The 25492-nt window shown below is 43.2% G+C and overlaps 1 long non-coding RNA gene and 6 other non-coding genes across 7 annotated transcripts in view; 1 reads left to right on the top strand and 6 right to left on the bottom strand.

Moving 5' to 3' along the window:
• LOC140410244 (uncharacterized) overlaps window positions 1-25492 on the bottom strand; it is an 857189-nt gene that overhangs the window by 522944 nt on the left and 308753 nt on the right. The window lies entirely within an intron of this gene.
• Window positions 8950-9023, bottom strand: trnat-ugu (transfer RNA threonine (anticodon UGU)). Its single transcript has one exon. It is a non-coding gene; the product is annotated as a tRNA-Thr (tRNA).
• On the bottom strand, window positions 10616-10689 carry trnat-agu (transfer RNA threonine (anticodon AGU)). The gene has a single exon. It is a non-coding gene; the product is annotated as a tRNA-Thr (tRNA).
• trnat-agu (transfer RNA threonine (anticodon AGU)) lies at window positions 12269-12342 on the bottom strand. Its single transcript has one exon. It is a non-coding gene; the product is annotated as a tRNA-Thr (tRNA).
• Window positions 13503-13584, top strand: trnas-aga (transfer RNA serine (anticodon AGA)). The gene has a single exon. It is a non-coding gene; the product is annotated as a tRNA-Ser (tRNA).
• On the bottom strand, window positions 14359-14432 carry trnat-agu (transfer RNA threonine (anticodon AGU)). The gene has a single exon. It is a non-coding gene; the product is annotated as a tRNA-Thr (tRNA).
• On the bottom strand, window positions 24232-24305 carry trnat-agu (transfer RNA threonine (anticodon AGU)). Its single transcript has one exon. It is a non-coding gene; the product is annotated as a tRNA-Thr (tRNA).

Below are 25492 nucleotides of genomic sequence, written 5' to 3'. Positions count from 1 at the left end.
AATGGGATTTGCCCCAACCCACAAGGGATACCTTTTCCGGTGTTATATTGCTGACAAATCAAACACCGATTACTGATACTCTGGGCCAACCCCTGCATTTTAGGGTGCCACCAAGTGTCCAGCAACAAATCACTAGTCCCCCGAGCCCCACAATGAGTGCAAAGTGTACACATTCGATGACTCATAAAGCCAGTACATCAGACATACAAGTCTGATGTGCTGGCGTGGTCCATAAAGAAGAAACAGAATCATATGTACAACCTAACCGTTTCCACATTTGTTTATCACTCTCAGGAGCGTCCTCCTGTAACCTTATGACGTCTTGGATGGTTGGCATTGACTTGTCAGAAGCAGACATATTTATAGTAAATCGTTTAGTCTGACTTAACATTTTAGGCACCATCACTTGCTGAATTTGCGCGGCTGTCCGCGCTGCACAATCTGCTTGTTCATTACCAACGTCAACTGGGGTCTAACCATTTGTGTGGGCAGCGCATTTAATAACTGAAATCTGCGCGGGCATAAGGAGGGCCTGCAGTAAGTCATTAACTAAACCCCGGTGGGATATTTGACCACACATAATCATGTCAGGTTGTTCTGACGAAATGTCACTCAAATCGACCCTTATTGTGGTAGTTTCCTGAATCAAGGCTAAACAGTCATGGCCAGGTGCGTCTTCATGGACCACTAAGAAAACAGGCTGGATTGATAGTGGTACAGTGTTTAAATGTCAGACGTGGATTGTTCAAAAGGTATATCTCATACCTATTCTGACGAGCTGCGGTAAGATGCTGAGTCTGCAGTTGCCTCAGTAGTGCGATGACCGAGTGGGAGCTATACACCGTAATATCGTGTTGGAGGGTGAGAGCAAACAACGGCTATGCGATGGCATTGATTGAACGTAAATCCTGTACTAATCGGTACTGGTCTGGTTTGGCTGGTTTAGGCACAGCAAGTATGGGGGTGTTACATTCTGATTGGCAAGGGACCAAAATACCCTGTTGCAACAGCTCTTGGGTTAATTTGTCTATAGACGGAGCAGCTTGGGATTTCAGGGGGTATTGCCGAATGGAAGGTAGCTTTACATGATCCTTAATCGTTACCTTTATAGGTGTAACATTTGTCTTTCCCACTTGTGATGGGTATTTCGCCCAGACCTGTGGATTGACATATTCCACAACATCATGTCCCCAGTGATGCTGCAGTCGAGTGTTAATTGTTTCAGGGACCTCAAAATATTTTATGGCAGTGCTGTCCGGCATGACTTGAAGTGCGTACTCTGTTGGATCCGAATGATCCACTGCCCTCCTTACCATTTGCCCCAGATCCCTGGCATGGTACTGGTCGTGGACCTGACGTGTAATATGAGGGCTTACCGAAGCTGACTGTGGCCATAAATGTGGTGGTATTGTAACAAAATCGGCTGTACCTTCTTTTCCCGTGACTGTGGCTGTACCTTTGACTGGCCATTCGGTCCCAATTAATGGCCGGTATTTGTCCTCCAACTCCCTATTTTGTCCGGTTCTGTCATAGGCCAGGGTAACGTGATGCAGTGACTGTTCAATGTCTAACGTCCACCACTGGGGGTGATAGAAATATAGCACTGTTGTCTCATCCTCCATGATTGGACCGTTACCCCTTCGTCTCCGTACTCTAGCTGCAGCTGGAAGATACACAGTAAATCTCGGGCCAACAAATTACTGTCCAATCCAGTAGTCACTACAAACTGATGATCTGCAGACTTATTCTCGCAAGTGACTGTCACAGGTTCAGAAATAGGATACTCACACACCTGTCCTTGGAACCCCGACAATTGCTGCGTGTGGTCGGATAATGGTAGTCGAAGTTCTGATTGCACAGAAGACATGGCTGCTCCAGTGTCGATTACAAATGAGTGACGTTAATCTCCAATCTGCAGAGAGATAATAGGTTCCCTGTCCGATTGGAGAGTCCTTATGACTAAATTAGCTAGTCAATCCTGTGTTGGGAAAGGGTTTGCCTGGGAGAAGTCAGTGTATCTCGTCTGTCCTCCCCTTGGTGGGTACCCCGTCCTTTGGGTCGGATAATCTCCTTCTGCTGCCTGTCTTTTAAAGGGGCATTCCTGTTGCCAGTGATCTGCATGGCCGCAATTAAAACATGCATTGCTCCCTCTGTATCTGCCCCGTCCTCTTCTCCCAGTAGACCAATGGCCCCTCAGAGGGGGCGTCGGTTGTAAAGCTATTGGTGCATACGGTGGGCCATAAAAAGGAGCTGAGGGTCCCTTTGGGTGGGTTTGATATCCTCCCCCTCGCTGATCCACCCACCCAGAGTCACAATATTGGGGCTCCTGCTGGTAAACTACCATTTCTGCCGCTTGTTGGGGTCGCAGATCATCCTTTTTCATTACATACTCAGTCTTAACCTTTGTAACCGAGCCTCCTTCCTGGCCTACACTCTCCTTCCAATAAAATCTGACTGCCCTTGCCATCTGGGAAGGGTCGTTCTCTGTCCAATTCATGTTATTACATTTCACAGCAGTAGCCACAGAAGGTGGTAGGAAATGCATTAACATAGCACAATATTGAGGGGAATTCTGACCATTTTGATATGGCAAGTCGCCTGACTGCCCACGGTAGATTTCATTAAAACGCTCCAGAAATTCCTCTGGCTCTTCAGTCTTCTTAGGTTTTCGGTCTAAGATAGCAGAAATATTTATGGGCTTTTGAAATGTGTTATTCAACGCATTCAGGATCTGTGTCCGTCTATCGTCGTCTAACGCATGGGCTTGCTGAAGTGCGGCGTGGCTAGCATAATTCAGGTGATTGGTATCTTCCTAATCGGCAACTGTCTCCGAGTCCCACCAGGGGGCACTCTAGTTATTTCCTCTGGTTCTTCCAAGACTTCGACGTCCCTCCCTGTCACTAGTGGGAGTTCTTTCTCTTCAAAATCATCTGTTGCAGCTCCCTTTGTTGTCAAAATTTGCAGTTTCCCCTTGGTTTGGAGGGATTTAGGTGGTATGCTTAATTGTTTCTGGTTAGGACCAAGCCCTTCTCTCGCTGTCCGAGATCTGGTCCTAGAGCTAACTGGGCTTGTGGAACAGAGCTCCTCTTTCTCTACTGATCGTGAAGATGGTAAATCGGGACCCACACTATCAACCAAAAAGGGCTGGAGTTACTGGCATGATTAGAATCTGGGGAGCAGTGACTGGATATAAATTATTATACTCTGGTGGTTCTGGAATTAGTGCAGACAATGCTACAGGTGCAGTCAAAACTTTTACTGACATTTTTAAATTATTGAATTAATCATTTTCTGTCAATTCAAGGCCAGCCATTGAACTACGTAGCTCATCTTTTGTTTGACCCGAGCCTTTCCTGTCTCTACTTGCGCGTTTTGTTTTCTTGGCAAAACGATTGAAAAGGTTCTAACAGTGTTCTTTTAAAACATAAAAATGTTTGAAAATTCAAATTGAATTACTGCAACTTGCAAGCTTAGCTCTGATCTCAACTCAGAACTAAATTTACGATTTGCTTAACACAAACTTGTATAACATTTACAACTTAATTAATTCTTTATCTTAACAATTTTTCTTGAAACGAGTTTTTCTTACATTCACAAAAATGTTGGCAAAGTCAACTATCATCTCCAGATTTACACTTTTTAAAATGGTGTCAATGATCTTCTTTAAGTTTCTATTAATTCACAAATAAAATGAGATAAACATTATTTCAAGGAAGTAAAACTTAAGATTCTGGCAATTTCAATCAATTGCTTTCGAAAATAATAACTTTTATCAAAGAGGTGGAGAAACCCCACTGGTTTCCTTTAATTAATTAAAAACGTAACTTTGCTGGAGTTCACTGACTCAAAGGAAAGGTATCCGATTACAATATAGGCTGCTGCTGTTATCTCAAGGCCTGAGTGAGAAGCACTGTCTGTCGTCTTTAATTTTGGCTGCTGCTGTTAACCCTTTGAGAGACTTCTGGTTCAACCAATATGCAGCATTCCCCACAATCTTAACTAGTCCTCAGAACTGCGCCCTTCGCCACTACAGCCCAAGGGTACAATTTTTTAGCTTAATCAACTATAGATTTAAAACACTCACACATGGAATTGAATCATCTTCAGATTTAAAAACACTTATGCTTGACTGAACCTTCACTACTGAAGTCACATCAGCCATAAAAACACTTATACTTGACTGAATCTCCATCTACTGAAGTCACATCAGCCATAAAAACACTTATACTTGGAGTTGAATTATCTTTTAGATGTCCCATCAATCCAAAACCTAACCCAAGCCGAATCAACAATATGAAATCCCATCAATTAAATTTCTAATCCCCAGACTGACCTTTGATTTCATCGAGACGACCTTTCTGTACCAACCGCGAGTGACCAGACTAATCAGACGATAAGAAGAGGGGAACAATCAATGCGCGGTCATTTTCCAGCTGTACATTGTGGGCCCTTTTTCCCCATCCTCCTGTTCATAATCAGTCAAATTCTGATTTCGCAGTTGGTCAGAACCGTCTTGAGAAATCCCAGGTTTCGGCACTAATTGTCAAATCCCAAATTTCTTTACCCGTCAGTCTGGCCTCAATAAAAGTCGAGATGGATTTGCAGGTACAGCATTAGTTATTTTATTTGGCTTGCAAGCTTGATTCATCTCAGAGGCATAAGACACATCCAGTCTACTACACCCCGGAAAGCGAATGAACAAAGAGACAAAGGGATCTCTGCAAATCAATTCAAATGGTATCAAGTTTCACCTACACGATTCCCATAGGTCATCCTATACCCCTCCTGACCTAGTAAGACATTCGGATTGGCTCACTTCTAATCCCTTCCACTGGCCCCTATTACCCAGCATCATTTTCTCCTCCTTTGGTGAACAATTGTTCAATATAAAAGCAAATTACTGCGGATGTGAAATCTCAAAGAAAAAGGGGAAAAGATGGAAAATCTCAGCGGTTCTGGCGGCATCTGGGAAGAGAGAACTGAGCAATGTTTTCGACTCAGGGTGACTCTTTGGCAGAGCAAATCAGTTAATCATTCAATCGTTACACTCTGTTGTCGTTGCTATACTTTTAAAACGTTCCTCCAGGTTTTCTTGAGGTAAATCCTATTATGCATTCAAAGGAAAATACCGCGGATGCTGCAAATCTGCAAGAGAAACTAAAAGTGAGAGGATAAAATCTTTTAAATTCTGAGGTTATCCGTGGTGCCAGACACAGAGTTAAAGTTTCAAATGCGCGATATCCTTCTACAAGGCTAAAGCGAGGAGGAAATGCGATGGTGTAGGTGAGCAAAATTGAAGATGAGCGGAAAATGTGAGTTTAAAGGTTTGAAAAAACTGCTTCAGCACACAAGGGAATGCAAGCTTTAAGGTTCGCGTTGCAGGGATTGTGCCAACATTTTCTGCATTCACCATGAAATGTTGAGCATCACTCCAGCTGTTAATTTCCATTGAAAGTACTGCTGAGATTTAAACTCAGAATCTCTTGTTTACTAGACAGGCGCTTTCACCATCTAAGCCACAGCATCAGCATGCAGGGTTTGCGTGCAAGTTTAGAACAGATTTCAATCATTTTGATTCAACATCAGTTTTCCTGACATCTCATACGGGCCTTGCGAGTGCAAATTAAAATATTTATTGGCACTAGTCTTTGAAACTGTAAAATTACATTTATTACTGGAAATGCTGAATTTGTAGCAGTTCTGCATGGAATAAGTAAACAAACTTAGGTGGATTGGCCATGATAAATTGCCCTTAGTGTCCAAAATTGCCCTTAGAGTGTTGGGTGGGGTTACTGGGTTATGGGGATAGGGTGAGGTGTTGACCTTGGGTAGGGTGCTCTTTCCAAGAGCCGGTGCAGACTCGATGGGCCGAATGGCCTCCTTCTGCACTGTAAATTCTATGATAATCTAGGAAACAGGAAATGCTTGGTCGAATTGGGAAGTGAGTGAACATGAACAGAAATCTATTGTGGTATAATACAGGACAATGTCAGGAGAGAATCTTAACATGAACTGAAAATGTAGCAAACGTCTTGACAATTCTCCCTGGCTGTTGCAATTTAGCAAAGATGATATTGTCACTGTTCTTCCATTTTCCCTGACCCGTTCTGCATTCTTTATTCTTCTTTTTTGTTGTTCATTGGGAAGCAAACGTCTTGCGCCAAAGTAAGAGCCCTGATAGGGACTTGAACGCTGGACCCTCATATTAAAATTCTGAAGCTCTACCGGATGAGCTACCAAGGCCTAATGTTTGCTGGTTCTCATAAGTTACTTCAACGTCTCATGAGGGATGTTTTGAATTTCCTTCTTTGGTGATGCAGCCTCTCCAGCTCATTTTACTCGCAGGCATTGCTGCAGCCTCCGTTTGGCTTCCTTTCACAAATTCTTCAGTTTGCACCAACTACTCGCTTCTTACCAGTGACTTGTGATGTGACATCAGTTGTTACCCCCGGACCTGCACTGTCACTTCAAGGCTTTGAAGATTACGTTTAATTCGGTGAAATATAAGTGGAAAGCTACAAAGACATAGATTGTATTGTGAGAGAGTAAAGGGTGTCATCTGGTGTTTGTTGTGGCAGAGTGTGAATGCAAGTAAGGTTAACCGGTCAAGTTGCAAAGTGTCAAAATCTCAAAGTTTTTGGGTGGAAATAGATTTGTCAGCGCCAAATCTTCATGCAAAACGGACCGCTATTTCTCCCGCCCGAATTGTTCTTGCTAACGTACAGCAACAGAAATAGTTCAATATAAAGCAAATTATTGCGGATGTGAAATCTCAAAGAAAAAGTGGAAAAGATGGAAAATCTCAGCGGTTCTGGCGGCATCTGGGAAGAGAGAACTGAGCAATTTTTTCGACTCAGGGTGACTCTTCGGCAGAGCAAATCAGTTAATCATTCAATCGTTACACTCTGTTGTCGTTGCTATACTATTAAAATGTTCCTCCAGGTTTTCTTGAGGTAAATCCTATCATGCATTCAAAGGAAAATACCGCGGATGCTGCAAATCTGCAAGAGAAACTAAAAGTGAGAGGATAAAATCTTTAAAATTCTGAGGTTATATGTGGTGCCAGACTCAGAGTTAAAGTTTCAAATGCGCGATATCCTTCTACAAGGCTGAAGCGAGGAGGAAATGCGATGGGGTAGGTGAGCAAGATTGAAGATGAGCGGAAAATGTGAGTTTAAAGGTTTGAAAAAATTGCTTCTGCACACAAGGGAAAGCAAGCTTTAAGGCTCGCGTTGCAGGGATTGTGCCATTATTTCCCTCATTCACCATGAAATGTTAAGCATCACGCCAGCTGTTAATTTCCATTGAAGGCACTGCTGAGAGTAGAACTCAAGATCGCCTGTCGATTAGACAGGCGCTTTAACCATCTAAGCCACAGCACCAGCAAGTAAGCTTAGCGTGGAAGTTTAGAACAGATTTCAATCATTTTGATTCAACATCAGTTTTCCTGACATCTCATACGGGCCTTCCGAGTGCAAATTAAAATATTCATTTGCACTGGTCTTTGAAACTGTAAAATTGCATTTATTACTGGAAATGCTGGATTTGTAGCAGTTCTGCATGGGATAAGTAAACAAACAGGAAATGATTGGTGGAACTGGGAAGTGAGTGAACATGACCAGAAATCTATTGTGGTATAATACAGGACAATGTCAGGAGAGAATTTTAACATGAACTGAAAATGAAGCAAACTTCTTGACAATTCTCCCTGGCTGTTGCACTTTAGCAAAGATGATATTGTCACCGTTCTTCCATTTTCCCTGACCCGTTCTGCATTCTTTATTCTTCTTTTTTGTTGTTCATTGGGAAGCAAACGTCTTGAGCCAAAGTAAGAGCCCTGATAGGGACTTGAACGCTGGACCCTCATAATAAAAGTCTGAAGCTCTACCGAATGAGCTACCAAGGCCTAATCTTTGCTGGTTCTCATAATTTACTTCAACGTCTCATGAGGGATGTTTTGAATTTCCTTCTTTGGTGATGCAGCCTCTCCAGCTCATTTTACTCGCAGGCACAGCATAAGCCTCCGTTTGGCTTCCTTTCACAAATTCTTCAGCTTGCACCAACTACTCGCTTCTTACCAGTCACTTGTGATGTGACAACAGCTGTCACCCCCGGACCTGCACTGTCAGTTCAAGGCTTTGAAGATTACGTTTAATTCGGTGAAATATAAGTGGGAAGCTACAAAGACACAGATTGTATTGTGAGAGAGAGTAAAGGGTGTCATCTGGTGTTTGTTGTGGCAGAGTGTGAATGCAAGTAAGGTTAACCGGTCGAGTTGCAAAGTGTCAAAATCTCAAAGTTTTTGGGTGGAAAGAGATTTGTCAGCACCAAATCTTGATGCAAAACGGACCGCTATTTCTCCCGCCCGAATTGTTCTTGCTAACGTACAGCAACAGAAATTGTTCAATATAAAAGCAAATTATTGCGGATGTGAAATCTAAAAGAAAAAGGGGAAAAGATGGAAAATCTCAACGGTTCTGGCAGCATCTGTGAAGAGAGAACTGAGCAATTTTTTCGACTCAGGTCACTCTTAGGCAGAGCAAATCAGTTAAACATTCAATCGTTACACTCTGTTGCCCTCCAGGTTTTCTTGAGGTAAATCCTCTTATGCATTCAAAGGAAAATACCGCGGATGCTGCAAATCTGCAAGAGAAACTAAAATTGAGAGGATAAAATCTTTAAAATTCTGAGGATATCCGTGGTGCCAGACACAGAGTTAAGTTTCAAATGCGCGTGATCCTTCTACAGAGCTGAAACGAGGAGGAACTGCGATGGTGTTGGTGAGCAAAATTGAAGTTGAGCGGAATATGGGAGTTAAAAGGTTTGAAAAAAGTGCTTCAGCACACAAGGGAAAGCGAGCTTTAAGGTTCGCGTTGCAGGGCTTGTGCCAATATTTTCTGCATTTACCATGAAATGTCAGGCATTACTCCAGCTGTTAATTTCCATTGAAGGCACTGCTGAGATTTGAACTCAGGATCTCCTGTTTACAAGACAGGCGCTTTAACCATCTAAGCCACAGCACCAGCATGCAAGCTTAGCGTGCAAGTTTAGAACAGATTTCAATCATTTTGATTCAACATCAGTTTTCCTGACATCTCATACGGGCCTGCCGAGTGCAAATTAAAATATTCATTGGCAGGAGTCTTTGAAACTGTAAACTTGCATTTATTACTGGAAATGCTGGATTTGTAGCAGTTCTGCATGGGATAAGTAAACAAACAGGAAATGATTGGTCGAACTGGGAAGTGAGTGAACATGACCAGAAATCTATTGTGGTATAATACAGGACAATGTCAGGAGAGAATTTTAACATGAACTGAAAATGAAGCAAACTTCTAGACAATTCTCCATGGCTGTTGCACTTCAGCAAAGATGATATTGTCACCGTTCTTCCATTTTCCCTGACCGGTTCTGCATTCTTTATTCTTCTTTTTTGTTGTTCATTGGGAAGCAAACGTCTTGAGCCAAAGTAAGAGCCCTGATAGGGACTTGAACGCTGGACCCTCATAATAAAAGTATGAAGCTCTACCGAATGAGCTACCAAGCCCCAATCTTTGCTGGTTCTCATAATTTGCTTCAACGTCTCATGAGGGATGTTTTGAATTTCCTTCTTTGGTGATGCAGCCTCTCCAGCTCATTTTACTCGCAGGCATAGCAGCAGCCTCTGTTTGGCTTCCTTTCACAAATTCTTCAGCTTGCACCAACTACTCGCTTCTCACCAGTGACTTGTGATGTGACATCAGTTGTTACCCCCGGACCTGCACTGTCACTTCAAGGCTTTGAAGATTACGTTTAATTCGGTGAAATATAAGTGGGAAGCTACAAAGACACAGATTGTATTGTGAGAGAGAGTAAACGGTGTCATCTGGCGTTTGTTGTGGCAGAGTGTGAATGCAAGTAAGGTTAACCGGTCAAGTTGCAAAGTGTCAAAATCTCAAAGTTTTTGGGTGGAAATAGATTTGTCAGCACCAAATCTTCATGCAAAACGGACCGCTATTTCTCCCGCCCGAATTGTTCTTGCTAACTTACAGCAACAGAAATTGTTCAATATTAAAGCAAATTACTGCGGATGTGAAATCTCAAAGAAAAAGGGGAAAAGATGGAAAATCTCAGCGGTTCTGGCGGCATCTGGGAAGAGAGAACTGAGCAATTTTTTCGACTCAGGGTGACTCTTCGGCAGAGCAAATCAGTTAATCATTCAATCGTTACACTCTGTTGTCATTGCTATACTTTTAAAATGTTCCTCCAGGTTTTCTTGAGGGAAATCCTATTATGCATTCAAAGGAAAATACCGCGGATGCTGCAAATCTGCAAGAGAAATTAAAAGTGAGAGGATAAAATCTTTAAAATTCTGAGGTTATCCGTGGTGCCAGATACAGAGTTAAAGTTTCAAATGCGCGTGATCCTTCTACAAGCCTGAAGCGAGGAGGAACTGCGATGGTGTAGGTGAGCAAAATTGAAGATGAGCGGAAAATGTGAGTTTAAAGGTTTGAAAAAATTGCTTCAGCACACAAGGAAAAGCGAGCTTTAAGGTTCGCGTTGCAGGGATTGTGCCAACATTTTCTGCATTTACCATGAAATGTCAGGCATTACTCCAGCTGTTAACTTCCATTGAAGGCACTGCTGAGATTTGAACTCAGGATCTCCTGTTTACTAGACAGGCGCTTTAACCATCTAAGCCACAGCACCAGCATGCAAGCTTAGCATGCAAGTTCAGAACAGATATCAATCATTTTGATTCAACATCAGTTTTCTTGCCATCTCATACGGGCCTTCCGAGTGCATATTAAAACATTCTTTGGAACTGTAAAATTGCATTTATTACTGGAAATGCTGGATTTGTAGCAGTTCTGCATGGGATAAGTAAACAAACAGGAAATGATTGGTCGAACTGGGAAGTGAGTGAACATGACCAGAAATCTATTGTGGTATAATACAGGACAATGTCAGGAGAGAATTTTAACATGAACTGAAAATGAAGCAAACTTCTAGACAATTCTCCATGGCTGTTGCACTTCAGCAAAGATGACATTGTCACCGTTCTTCCATTTTCCCTGACCCGTTCTGCATTCTTTATTCTTCTTTTTTGTTGTTCATTGGGAAGCAAACGTCTTGAGCCAAAGTAAGAGCCCTGATAGGGACTTGAACGCTGGACCCTCATAATAAAAGTATGAAGCTCTACCGAATGAGCTACCAAGGCCCAATCTTTGCTGGTTCTCATAATTTACTTCAACGTCTCATGAGGGATGTTTTGAATTTCCTTCTTTGGTGATGCAGCCTCTCAAGCTCATTTTACTCGCTTGCATTGCAGCAGCCTCCGTTTGGCTTCCTTTCACAAATTCTTCAGCTTGCACCAACTACTCGCTTCTCACCAGTGACTTGTGATGTGACATCAGTTGTTACCCCCGGACCTGCACTGTCACTTCAAGGCTTTGAAGGTTACGTTTAATTCGGTGAAATATAAGTGGGAAGCTACAAAGACACAGATTGTATTGTGAGAGAGAGTAAACGGTGTCATCTGGCGTTTGTTGTGGCAGAGTGTGAATGCAAGTAAGGTTAACCGGTCAAGTTGCAAAGTGTCAAAATCTCAAAGTTTTTGGGTGGAAATAGATTTGTCAGCACCAAATCTTCATGCAAAACGGACCGCTATTTCTCCCGCCCGAATTGTTCTTGCTAACTTACAGCAACAGAAATTGTTCAATATTAAAGCAAATTACTGCGGATGTGAAATCTCAAAGAAAAAGGGGAAAAGATGGAAAATCTCAGCGGTTCTGGCGGCATCTGGGAAGAGAGAACTGAGCAATTTTTTCGACTCAGGGTGACTCTTCGGCAGAGCAAATCAGTTAATCATTCAATCGTTACACTCTGTTGTCATTGCTATACTTTTAAAATGTTCCTCCAGGTTTTCTTGAGGGAAATCCTATTATGCATTCAAAGGAAAATACCGCGGATGCTGCAAATCTGCAAGAGAAATTAAAAGTGAGAGGATAAAATCTTTAAAATTCTGAGGTTATCCGTGGTGCCAGATACAGAGTTAAAGTTTCAAATGCGCGTGATCCTTCTACAAGCCTGAAGCGAGGAGGAACTGCGATGGTGTAGGTGAGCAAAATTGAAGATGAGCGGAAAATGTGAGTTTAAAGGTTTGAAAAAATTGCTTCAGCACACAAGGAAAAGCGAGCTTTAAGGTTCGCGTTGCAGGGATTGTGCCAACATTTTCTGCATTTACCATGAAATATCAGGCATTACTCCAGCTGTTAACTTCCATTGAAGGCACTGCTGAGATTTGAACTCAGGATCTCCTGTTTACTAGACAGGCGCTTTAACCATCTAAGCCACAGCACCACCATGCAAGCTTAGCATGCAAGTTCAGAACAGATATCAATCATTTTGATTCAACATCTGTTTTCTTGCCATCTCATACGGGCCTTCCGAGTGCATATTAAAACATTCTTTGGAACTGTAAAATTGCATTTATTACTGGAAATGCTGGATTTGTAGCAGTTCTGCATGGGATAAGTAAACAAACAGGAAATGATTGGTCGAACTGGGAAGTGAGTGAACATGACCAGAAATCTATTGTGGTATAATACAGGACAATGTCAGGAGAGAATTTTAACATGAACTGAAAATGAAGCAAACTTCTAGACAATTCTCCATGGCTGTTGCACTTCAGCAAAGATGATATTGTCACCGTTCTTCCATTTTCCCTGACCCGTTCTGCATTCTTTATTCTTCTTTTTTGTTGTTCATTGGGAAGCAAACGTCTTGAGCCAAAGTAAGAGCCCTGATAGGGACTTGAACGCTGGACCCTCATAATAAAAGTATGAAGCTCTACCGAATGAGCTACCAAGGCCCAATCTTTGCTGGTTCTCATAATTTACTTCAACGTCTCATGAGGGATGTTTTGAATTTCCTTCTTTGGTGATGCAGCCTCTCAAGCTCATTTTACTCGCTTGCATTGCAGCAGCCTCCGTTTGGCTTCCTTTCACAAATTCTTCAGCTTGCACCAACTACTCGCTTCTCACCAGTGACTTGTGATGTGACATCAGTTGTTACCCCCGGACCTGCACTGTCACTTCAAGGCTTTGAAGGTTACGTTTAATTCGGTGAAATATAAGTGGGAAGCTACAAAGACACAGATTGTATTGTGAGAGAGAGTAAACGGTGTCATCTGGCGTTTGTTGTGGCAGAGTGTGAATGCAAGTAAGGTTAACCGGTCAAGTTGCAAAGTGTCAAAATCTCAAAGTTTTTGGGTGGAAATAGATTTGTCAGCACCAAATCTTCATGCAAAACGGACCGCTATTTCTCCCGCCCGAATTGTTCTTGCTAACGTACAGCAACAGAAATTGTTCAATATAAAAGCAAATTGCTGCGGATGTGAAATCTCAAAGAAAAAGGGGAAAAGATGGAAAATCTCAGCGGTTCTGGGAAGTGAGAACTGAGCAATTTTTTCGACTCAGGGTGACTCTTCGGCAGAGCAAATCAGTTCATCATTCAATCGTGTAGTCGTGGCCGAGTGGTTAAGGCGATGGACTAGAAATCCATTGGGGTCTCCCCGTGCAGGTTCGAACCCTGCCGACTACGTATGTTCTTTTGGGGCAGCACGGTAGCATGGTGGTTAGCACAATTGCTTCACAGCTCCAGGGTCCCAGGTTCGATTCCCGGCTTGGGTCACTGTCTGTGCGGAGTCTGCACGTTCTCCCCGTGTGTGCGTGGGTTTCCTCCGGGTGCTCCGGTTTCCTCCCACAGTCCAAAGATGTGCAGGTTAGGTGGATTGGTCATGCTAAATTGCCCTTAGTGACCAAAATTGCCCTTAGTGTTGGGTGGGGTTACTGGGTTATGGGGATAGGGTGGAGGTGTGGGCTTGGGTCGGGTGCTCTTTCCAAGAGCCGGTTCAGACTCGATGGGCCGAATGGCCTCCTTCTGCACTGTAAATTCTATGAAATCGTTACACTCTGTTGTCGTTGCTATACTTTTAAAATGTTCCTCCAGGTTTTCTTGAGGGAAATCCTATTATGCATTCAAAGGAAAATCCCGCGGATGCTGCAAATCTGCAAGAGAAATTAAAAGTGAGAGGATAAAATCTTTAAAATTCTGAGGTTATCCGAGGTGCCAGATACTGAGTTAAAGTTTCAAATGCGCGTGATCCTTCTACAAGGCTGAAGCGAGGAGGAACTGCGATGGTGTAGGTGAGCAAAATTGAAGATGAGCGGAAAATGTGAGTTTAAAGGTTTGAAAAAATTGCTTCAGCACACAAGGAAAAGCGAGCTTTAAAGTTTGCGTTGCAGGGATTGTGCCAACATTTTCTGCATTTACCATGAAATGTCAGGCACTACTCCAGCAGTTAATTTCCATTGAAGGCACTGCTGAGATTTGAACTCAGGATCTCCTGTTAACTAGACAGGCGCTTTAACCATCTAAGCCACAGCACCAGCATGCAAGTTTAGCGTGCAAGTTTAGAACAGATTTCAATCATTTTGATTCAACATCAGTTTTCCTGACATCTCATACGGGCCTGCCGAGTGCAAATTAAAATATTCATTGGCACGAGTCTTAGAAACTGTAAACTTGCATTTATTACTGGAAATGCTGGATTTGTAGCAGTTCTGCATGGGATAAGTAAACAAACAGGAAATGATTGGTCGAACTGGGAAGTGAGTGAACATGACCAGAAATCTATTGTGGTATAATACAGGACAATGTCAGGAGAGAATTTTAACATGAACTGAAAATGAAGCAAACTTCCAGACAATTCTCCATGGCTGTTGCACTTCAGCAAAGATGATATTGTCACCGTTCTTCCATTTTCCCTGACCGGTTCTGCATTCTTTATTCTTCTTTTTTGTTGTTCATTGGGAAGCAAACGTCTTGAGCCAAAGTAAGAGCCCTGATAGGGACTTGAACGCTGGACCCTCATAATAAAAGTATGAAGCTCTACCGAATGAGCTACCAAGCCCCAATCTTTGCTGGTTCTCATAATTTGCTTCAACATCTCATGAGGGATGTTTTGAATTTCCTTCTTTGGTGATGCAGCCTCTCCAGCTCATTTTACTCGCAGGCATAGCAGCAGCCTCCGATTGGCTTCCTTTCACAAATTCTTCAGCTTGCACCAACTACTCGCTTCTCACCAGTGACTTGTGATGTGACAACAGTTGTTACCCCCGGACCTGCACTGTCACTTCAAGGCTTTGAAGGTTACGTTTAATTCGGTGAAATATAAGTGGGAAGCTACAAAGACACAGATTGTATTGTGAGAGAGTGTAAACGGTGTCATCTGGCGTTTGTTGTGGCAGAGTGTGAATGCAAGTAAGGTTAACCGGTCAAGTTGCAAAGTGTCAAAATCTCAAAGTTTTTGGGTGGAAATAGATTTGTCAGCACCAAATCTTCATGCAAAACGGACCGCTATTTCTCCCGCCCGAATTGTTCTTGCTAACGTACAGCAACAGAAATTGTTCAATATTAAAGCAAATTACTGCGGATGTGAAATCGCAAAGAAAAAGGGGAAAAGATGGAAAATCTCAGCGGTTCTGGCAGCATCTGTGAAGTGAGAACTGAGCAATTTTTTCGACTCAGGGTCACTCTTCGGCAGAGCAAATCAGTTAATCATTCAATCGTTACACTCTGTTGTCGTTGCTATGCTTTTAAAATGTGCCTGCAGGTTTTCTTGAGGTAAATCCTATTATGCATTCAAAGGAAAATACCGCGGATGCTGCAAACCATCTAAGCCACAGCACCAGTATGCAAGCTTAGCGTGCAAGTTTAGAACAGATTTCAATCATTTTGATTCAGCATCAGTTTTCCTGACATCTCATACGGGCCTTCCGAGTGCAAATTAAAATATATTGCCTTTAGTGGCCTGGGAGATCCCCTCGGGTGCCATTAAGACTGGTCCACTTTGTGGAAACCAATACCAAATGGCATCCTGGCGAGGTCTCCCAGGTGTGGCCGTTAGGTTTCTGGTGCTGGGAGAATCCCACGAATGCATATGGCTCATTTTAATATGCAGGTCTGGATCACGCCCAGTGAATCCAGATCGTGATGTTTCATTAAATCCTGCGAGGCATTCCGAGTATCGTAAATGTCGCGAGAGGCCTTTGCGAGATTCAATGACCTCATCCCGTCGCTAAATTGGGCACGACGAGGCTGCTAACTCGCACCTTGAAACCTATTCTCAAAACATTGCGACTGCATTATAAATACAGGATTACTTTTCTTAATTTACAGTTTCGCAATAATATTCATTGAATTCTTCCGTTGCCAGTAACTAATCTGGTTTCTGTCGACCTTTGTCATTTTGTTTTGTCTTTAGACTACTCCCTGTGTCAGTTCAGCAGGGTAGAAGTGCTTTTTTATTTCAGACAAATTGGGCAATGCTTTGATTTTTTTTTTTCTAACCAGTGCATTAGTTCATTGAACACAGTCTTATTGTACTGGTAGACCTGAGATTGCCCTCGGGCACAGAGGATGGCACATGATCTTTGCCCTCAGCAGTGTCACACTATTTTGTGTTTTAATTAGTTTAATGAAGAAGTCGCCAGACAACTGGTTACTGGGAAGTCTTGAAAATCATATTTTAGCAGTGGTGGTTTTGAAATGTTTATACATGTTGCTGTAATGCGGATGTTAACATTGCATATTCTACTTCTAGTTACTTGAAGCAGTTACTTCTCAATTTTGCTGTTACAAAAATTAAACCCCATCCTGAATTATCCCAGACAAAGTTTGTCCCAAAATTCCAACAATGATTATTGCATGTGAAATGTCCAGGTATGAATGTCCCCTTGGAGTAATTCCTCACTCTCCTCTAGAAGATGCTGTGGCCCTTGGTCAATGTCTCCCCACTCAATCAGTTCACAATAGGGCATTGAACACCGGAAGACTGAAATCCATTCCCAACCTGAGCAATAGTGCCCAGAGGTCTGCAACCCCTACTTACTGGTTCTAAAAGATAATTACAATGACAATTAATCAGCATTTGTTTCCAGTGCTTGTAGTGATATCACTTTAAAAATAAATATTGGGTGCGATTTAACGGAAATGAAATAGAATCCCATTTTGAGCGCGACTAGCCGGGTGTTTCCCCGCACTGGCAGCGCTGAGAGCAACCCCGCTATTTAACGAGGATATCCAACCAAGGACACTATTGCTCAGTCCTCTCTTAGTCCCATTTCCTACAATAACGAGCTCCTATCGCCAGTGCTGGAAAAAAATCAAGGTGCCATTTTTCAATGACATCCCAATACCTTGAACCCCTCATCGCGACCTCCAGACCCCACAACTCCAATACAAGGGGTCATCGAGCCTCCCACCTCAAAAGGGCAGACACCCCCAGGCCCGATCCCTGGCACAGGCAAAATTCCAACCAGGCACCTTGGCACTGCCAACTTTGAACCTTGGCAGTGTCCCTGTCAGGTGTAGTGATGGCACCCAGGTAGAACTACCAGGATGCCCAGATGGAGTGCCAGGCTGGCAGTGTTAAGGTGCCCATTTGACAGCAGTGCCAGGGTACCATTCCGCCCAGAGGCTGACCACCCAGGAACCTCCGATCACCTTGGGGACCCCCCTGAAAATGCCATTCCGCCGGACCCACGTTTTTGGAGACCAGTGCTAAATGGTGCCCGCCCGGGGTCTCCGAGGCGAGGGGATTCAATCCCGGACACTTGGTAGATCTGGCTGTAAACATTACTATATTTTTAAAAATTTCCAATTAAGGGGCAATTTATCATGGTCAATCCACCTACCCTACACATCTTTTGGGTTGTGGGGGTGAGCCCCATGCAGACACGGGGAGAATGTGCAAACTCCACACGGACAGTGGCGCAGGGCTGGGATCGAACCCGGTTGCTCGACGCCATAAGACAGCTAATAACTGTTGGAATCTGGGGGGCTGGATTTTATGGTTTCCTCCCTACCCTTAAGCTGTCCACAATTATATAGGGGCGGGCTAGCTTAGGCCACACGCTAGTGAGGCCATTAAGTGGTGGGAGAGTTCAGGAGCAGGAGGGGGAGCTAGGCAGAACAATTTGCTTGGACCCTGGCAGGAATGTGAGATGGAGAAGTTGCGCTCTCAATGGCCCCCTTTCCATAACCGGCACCTTCCACTATGACGCCCCCCCCCATGTCGCCAGGTCTGACTTCCAAGGTTGCTTTGTCGCCCTGGGCTTTGCCTCCCTCCCACCGCCGCACTTACCTGGTTCTGAGCTCCAGAATTAGGTTTTGGGGACTGCTGGTAATCCCAATCCTGGCCACCATTGTTACTGGCGATGCTAGGACTAAGCTGTGGGCTAAGCAGATTGGCTGGCAGCTCTTTGAGGTAGGACTTCCATCTGAGGGAGGAGAAACCCCACCACCTGAAAAATCCCATTGAAGGTCTTTAATATCCGCTTGAACTAAGTGCAAGCAAAGAGTGGTGGCTGGGGGCGGGGGCGGGGGGGGGGGGGGGGGGGGGGCGGGCGGGAAACAAATCCTGGCCTTGTCGGTGATGCAAACATCCCATGAAAGATAAAAAGTTGGCACCTGCACACAAGGCAGCACTCCGCATTGGACTGTTGGCCTAGACTTGTGTTCAGTTCTTCATGTTTCTTCATGGGGCAGTGCGGTGGCACAGATGTTAGCACTGCTGCTTCACTGTGTCAGGACCCGGGTTCAATTCCGGCCTTGGGTGACTATACGCTTTTTGCTATGTCTCTGTGGGTTTCCTCCGGGCGTTCCGGTTTCCTCCCACAGTCCAAATATGTGCAGGTTAGGTGCATTGGCCATGCTAAAGTTGCGCCTTAGTGTCCAGGAATGGGCAGGTGGAAACCAGAATGTTAACTTAGAAGGTATAATAACTGAATATAAGAATTGGCAAGTCATGTTGCAGCTGTATAGAACCTTAGTTAGGCCACACTTGGAGTATAGTGTTCAATTCTGGTCGCCACACTACCAGAAGGATGTGGAGGCTTTAGAGAGAGTGCAGAAGAGATTTACCAGAATGTTGCCTGGTATGGAGGGCATTAGCTATGAAGAGCGGTTGAATAAACTCGGTTTGTTCTCACTGGAACGAAGGAGGTTGAGGGGTGACCTGATAGAGGTCTACAAAATTATGAGGGGCATAGACAGAGTGGATAGTCAGAGGCTTTTCCCCGGGGTAGAGGGGTCAAGGTTTAGAGTAGATGTATGAGGCAAGTTTTTTACACAGAGGGTAGTGTGTGCCTGGAACTCGCTACCGGAGGAGGTGGTGGAAGCAGGGACGATAGTGACGTTTAAGGGGCATCTTGACAAATACATGAATAGAATGGCAATAGAGGGATACGGACCCAGGAAATGTAGAAGATTGTAGCTTAGTCGGGCAGCATGGTCGGCACGGGCTTGGAGGGCCGAAGGGCCTGTTCCTGTGCTGTACATTTCTTTGTTCTTTGTTCTTTGTATTCATGGGCACTGGTCATTGGAACTGTAAAATTGCATTTATTACTGGAAATGCTGGATTTGTAGCAGTTCTGCATGGGATAAGTAAACAAACAGGAAATGATTGGTGGAACTGGGAAGTGAGTGAACATGACCAGAAATCTATTGTGGTATAATACAGGACAATGTCAGGAGAGAAGTTTAACATGAACTGAAAATGTAGCAAACTTGTTGACAATTCTCAATGGCTGTTGCACTTTAGCAAAGATGATATTGTCACCGTTCTTCCATTTTCCCTGACCCGTTCTGCATTCTTTATTCTTCCTTTTTCTTGTTCACTGGGAAGCAAACGTCTTGAGCCAAAGTAAGAACCCTGATAGGGACTTGAATGCTGGACCCTCATATTAAAAGTCTGAAGCTCGACCGAATGAGCTACCAAGGTCTAATCTTTGCTGGTTCTCACAAGTTACTTCAAAGTCTCAAGAGGGATGTTTTGTATTTCCTTCTTTGGTGATGCAGCCTCTCCAGCTCATTTTACTCGCAGGCACAGCAGCAGCCTCCGTTTGGCTTCCTTTCACAAATTCTTCAGCTTGCACCAACTACTCGCTTCTTACCAGTGACTTGTGATGTGACATCAGTTGTTTCCCCCGGACCTGCATTGTCACTTCAAGGCTTTGAAGGTTACGTTTAATTCGGTGAAATATAAGTGGGAAGCTACAAAGACAGAGATTGTATTGTGAGAGAGAGTAAACGGTGTCATCTGGCGTTTGTTGTGGCAGAGTGTGAATGCAAGTAAGGTTAACCGGTCAAGTTGCAAAGTGTCAAAATCTCAAAGTTTTTGGGTGGAAATAGATTTGTCAGCACCAAATCTTCATGCAAAACGGACCGCTATTTCTCCCGCCCGAATTGTTCTTGCTAACGTACAGCAACAGAAATTGTTCAATATTAAAGCAAATTACTGCGGATGTGAAATCTCAAAGAAAAAGGGGAAAAGATGCAAAATCTCAGCGGTTCTGGCGGCATCTGGGAAGAGAGAACTGAGCAATTTTTTCGACTCAGGGTCACTCTTCGGCAGAGCAAATCAGTTAATCATTCAATCGTTACACTCTGTTGTCGTTGCTATACTTTTAAAATGTTCCTCCAGGTTTTCTTGAGGTAAATCCTATTATGCATTCAAAGGAAAATACCGCGGATGCTGCAAATCTGCAAGAGAAACTAAAAGTGAGAGGATAAAATCTTTAAAATTCTGAGGTTATCCGTGGTGCCAGACACAGAGTCAAAGTTTCAAATGCGCGATATCCTTCTACAAGACTGAATAGAGGAGGAAATGCGATGGTGTAGGTGAGCAAAATTGAAGATGAGCGGAAAATGTGAGTTTAAAGGTTTGAAAAAATTGCTTCAGCACACAAGGGAAAACGAGCTTTACGGTTCGCGTTGCAGGGATTGTGCCAACATTTTCTGCATTTACCAAGAAATTTTCTGCATTACTCCAGTTATTAATTTCCTTTGAAGGCACTGCTGAGATTTGAACTCAGGATCCTCTGTTTTCTAGACAGGCATTTTAACCATCTAAGCCACAGCACCAGCATGCAAGCTTAGCGTGCAAGTTTAGAACAGATTTCAATCATATTGATTCAACATCAGTTTTCCTGACATCTCATGCGGGCCTTCCGAGTGCAAATTAAAATATTCATTGGCACTGGTCTTTGATACTGTAAAATTGCATTTATTCCTGGAAATGCTGGATTTGTAGCAGTTCTGCATGGGATAAGTAAACAAACAGGAAATGATTGGTCTAACTGGGAAGTGAGTGAACATGACCAGAAATGTATTGTGGTATAATACAGGACCATGTCAGGAGAGAGTTTTAACATGAACTGAAAATGTAGCAAACTTCTTGACAATTCTCCATGGCTGTTGCTCTTTAGCAAAGATGATATTGTCACCGCTCTTCCATTTTCCCTGACCCGTTCTGCATTCTTTCTTCTTCTTTTTTGTTGTTCATTGGGAAGCAAACGTCTTGCGCCAAAGTAAGAGCCCTGATAGGGACTTGAACGCTGGACCCTCATAATAAAAGTCTGAAGCTCTACCGAATGAGCTAGCAAGGCCTAATCTTTGCTGGTTCTCATAAGTTACTTCAAAGTCTCATGAGGGATGTTTTGTATTTCCTTCTTTGGTGATGCAGCCTCTCCAGCTCATTTTACTCGCAGGCACAGCAGCAGCCTCCGTTTGGCTTCCTTTCACAAATTCTTCAGCTTGCACCAACTACTCGCTTCTTACCAGTGACTTGTGATGTGACATCTGTTGTTACCACCGGACCTGCACTGTCACTTCAAGGCTTTGAAGATTACGTTTAATTCGGTGAAATATAAGTGGGAAGCTACAAAGACACAGATTGTATTGTGAGAGAGAGTAAAGGGTGTCATCTGGTGTTTGTTGTGGCAGAGTGTGAATGCAAGTAAGGTTAACCGGTCAAGTTGCAAAGTGTCAAAATCTCTAGGTTTTTGGGTGGAAATAGATTTGTCAGCACCAAATCTTCATGCAAAACGGACCGCTATTTCTCCCGCCCGAATTGTTCTTGCTAACGTACAGCAACAGAAATTGTTCAATATAAAAGCAAATTACTGCGGATGTGAAATCTCAAAAAAAAGGGGAAAAGATGGAAAATCTCAGCGGTTCTGGCAGCATCTGTGAAGAGAGAACTGAGCAATTTTTTCGACTCAGGGTCACTCTTAGGCAGAGCAAATCAGTTAATCATTCAATCGTTACTCTCTGTTGTCGTTGCTATACATTTAAAATGTTGCTCCAGGTTTTCTTGAGGTAAATCCTATAATGCATTCAAAGGAAAATACCGCCGATGCTGCAAATCTGCAAGAGAAACTAAAAGTGAGAGGATAAAATCTTTAAAAATCTGAGGATATCCGTGGTGCCAGACACAGAGTTAAAGTTTCAAATGCGCGTGATCCTTCTACAGGGCTGAAGCGAGGAGGAAATGCGATGGTGTAGGTGAGCAAAATTGAAGATGAGCGGAAAATGGGAGTTAAAAGGTTTGAAAAAAGTGCTTCAGCACACAAGGGAAAAAAAACAAGCTTTAACGTTCGCGTTGCAGGGATTGTGCCAACATTTTCTGCATTCACCATGAAATGTTGAGCATCACTCCAGCTGTTAATTTCCATTGAAGACACTGCTGAGATTTGAACGCAGGATCGACTGTTTACTAGACAGGCGCTTTAACCATCTAAGCCACAGCACCTGCATGCAAGCTTAGCGTGCAAGTTTAGAACAGATTTCAATCATTTTGATTCAACAACAGTTTTCCTGTCATCTCATACGGGCCTTCTGAGTGCAAATTAAAATATTCAGTGGCACTATTCTTTGATACTGTAAAATTGCATTTATTACTGGAAATGCTGGATTTGTAGCAGTTCTGCATGGTATAAGTAAACAAACAGGAAATGATTGGTCTAACTGGGAAGTGAGTGAACATGACCAGAAATGTATTGTGGTATAATACAGGACCATGTCAGGAGAGAGTTTTAACATGAACTGAAAATGTAGCAAACTTCTTGACAATTCTCCATGGCTGTTGCTCTTTAGCAAAGATGATATTGTCACCGCTCTTCCATTTTCCCTGACCCGTTCTGCATTCTTTCTTCTTCTTTTTTGTTGTTCATTGGGAAGCAAACGTATTGCGCCAAAGTAAGAGCCCTGATAGGGACTTGAACGCTGGACCCTCATAATAAAAGTCTGAAGCTCTACCGAATGAGCTAGCAAGGCCTAATCTTTGCTGGTTCTCATAAGTTACTTCAAAGTCTCATGAGGGATGTTTTGTATTTCCTTCTTTGGTGATGCAGCCTCTCCAGCTCATTTTACTCGCAGGCACAGCAGCAGCCTCCGTTTGGCTTCCTTTCACAAATTCTTCAGCTTGCACCAACTACTCGCTTCTTACCAGGGACTTGTGATGTGACATCTGTTGTTACCCCCGGACCTGCACTGTCACTTCAAGGCTTTGAAGATTACGTTTAATTCGGTGAAATATAAGTGGGAAGCTACAAAGACACAGATTGTATTGTGAGAGAGAGTAAAGGGTGTCATCTGGTGTTTGTTGTGGCAGAGTGTGAATGCAAGTAAGGTTAACCGGTCAAGTTGCAAAGTGTCAAAATCTCAAAGTTTTTGGGTGGAAAGAGATTTGTCAGCACCAAATCTTCATGCAAAACGGACCGCTATTTCTCCTGCCCGAATTGTTCTTGCTAACGTACAGCAACAGAAATTGTTCAATATTAAAGCAAATTACTGCGGATGTGAAATCTCAAAGAAAAAGGGAAAAAGATGGAAAATCTCAGCGGTTCTGGCGGCATCTGGGAAGAGAGAACTGAGCAATTTTTTCGACTCAGGGTGACTCTTCGGCAGAGCAAATCAGTTAATCATTCAATCGTTACTCTCTGTTGTTGTTGCTATACATTTAAAATGTTGCTCCAGGTTTTCTTGAGGTAAATCCTATTATGCATTCAAAGGAAAATACCGCGGATGCTGCAAATCTGCAAGAGAAACTAAAAGTGAGAGGATAAAATCTTTAAAAATCGGAGGGTATCCGTGGTGCCTGACACAGAGTTAAAGTTTCAAATGCGCGATATGCTTCTGCAAGGCTGAAGCGAGGATGAAATGCGATGGTGTATGTGAGCAAAATTGAAGATGAGCGGAAAATGTGAGTTAAAAGGTTTGAAAAAAGCGCTTCAGCACACAAGGGATAGCAAGCTTTAAGGTTCGCGCTGCAGGGATTGCGACAACATTTTCTGCATTTACCATGAAATGTTCAGCATCACTCCAGCTGCTAACTTCCATTGAAGGCACTGCTGAGATTTGAACTCAAGATCTCCTGTTTACTAGACAGGCGCTTTAACCATCTAAGCCACAGCACCAGCATGCAAGCTTAGCGTGCAAGTTTAGAACAGATTTCAATCATTTTGATTCAACATCAGTTTTCTTGCCATCTCATACGGGCCTTCCGAGTGCATATAAAAACATTCTTTGGAACTGCAAAATTGCATTTATTACTGGAAATGCTGGATTTGTAGCAGTTCTGCATGGGATTAGTAAACAAACAGGAAATGATTGGTCGAACTGGGAAGTGAGTGAACATGACCAGAAATCTATTGTGGTTTAATACAGGACAATGTCAGGAGAGAGTTTAAAATGAACTGAAAATGTAGCAAACTTCTTGACAATTCTCCATGGCTGTTGCTCTTTAGCAAAGATGATATTTTCACCGCTCTTCCATTTTCCTTGACCCGTTCTGCATTCTTTCTTCGTCTTTTTTGTTGTTCATTGGGAAGCAAACATCTTGAGCCAAAGTAAGAGCCCTGATAGGGACTTGAACGCTGGACCCTCATATTAAAATTCTGAAGCTCTACCGAATGAGTTACCAAGGCCTAATCTTTGCTGGTTCTCATAATTTACTTCAACGTCTCATGAGGGATGTTTTGAATTTCCTTCTTTGGTGATGCAGCCTCTCCAGCTCATTTTACTCGCAGGCATTGCAGCAGCCTCCGTTTGGCTTCCTTTCACAAATTCTTCAGCTTGCACCAACTACTCGCTTCTTACCAGTGACTTGTGATGTGACATCAGTTGTTTCCCCCGGACCTGCACTGTCACTTCAAGGCTTTGAAGATTACGTTTAATTCGGTTAAATATAAGTGGAAAGCTACAAAGACACAGATTGTATTGTGAGAGAGAGTAAACGGTGTCATCTGGTGTTTGTTGTGGCAGAGTGTGAATGCAAGTAAGGTTAACCGGTCAAGTTGCAAAGTGTCAAAATCTCAAAGTTTTTGGATGGAAATAGATTTGTCAGCGCCAAATCTTCATGCAAAACGGACCGCTATTTCTCCCGCCCGAATTGTTCTTGCTAACGTACAGCAACAGAAATTGTTCAATATAAAAGCAAATTATTGCGGATGTGAAATCTCAAAGAAAAAGGGGAAAAGATGGAAAATCTCAGCAGTTCTGGCGGCATCTGGGAAGAGAGAACTGAGAAATTTTTTCGACTCAGGGTGACTCTTCGGCAGAGCAAATCAGTTAATCATTCAATCGCTACACTCTGTTGTCGTTG

Source organism: Scyliorhinus torazame, chromosome 4, assembly GCF_047496885.1.
Source record: "Scyliorhinus torazame isolate Kashiwa2021f chromosome 4, sScyTor2.1, whole genome shotgun sequence".
Lineage (NCBI taxonomy): Eukaryota > Metazoa > Chordata > Chondrichthyes > Carcharhiniformes > Scyliorhinidae > Scyliorhinus > Scyliorhinus torazame.
Note: the sequence above shows the minus strand (reverse complement) of the source record. Positions and strands in the feature narration are given on the sequence as shown.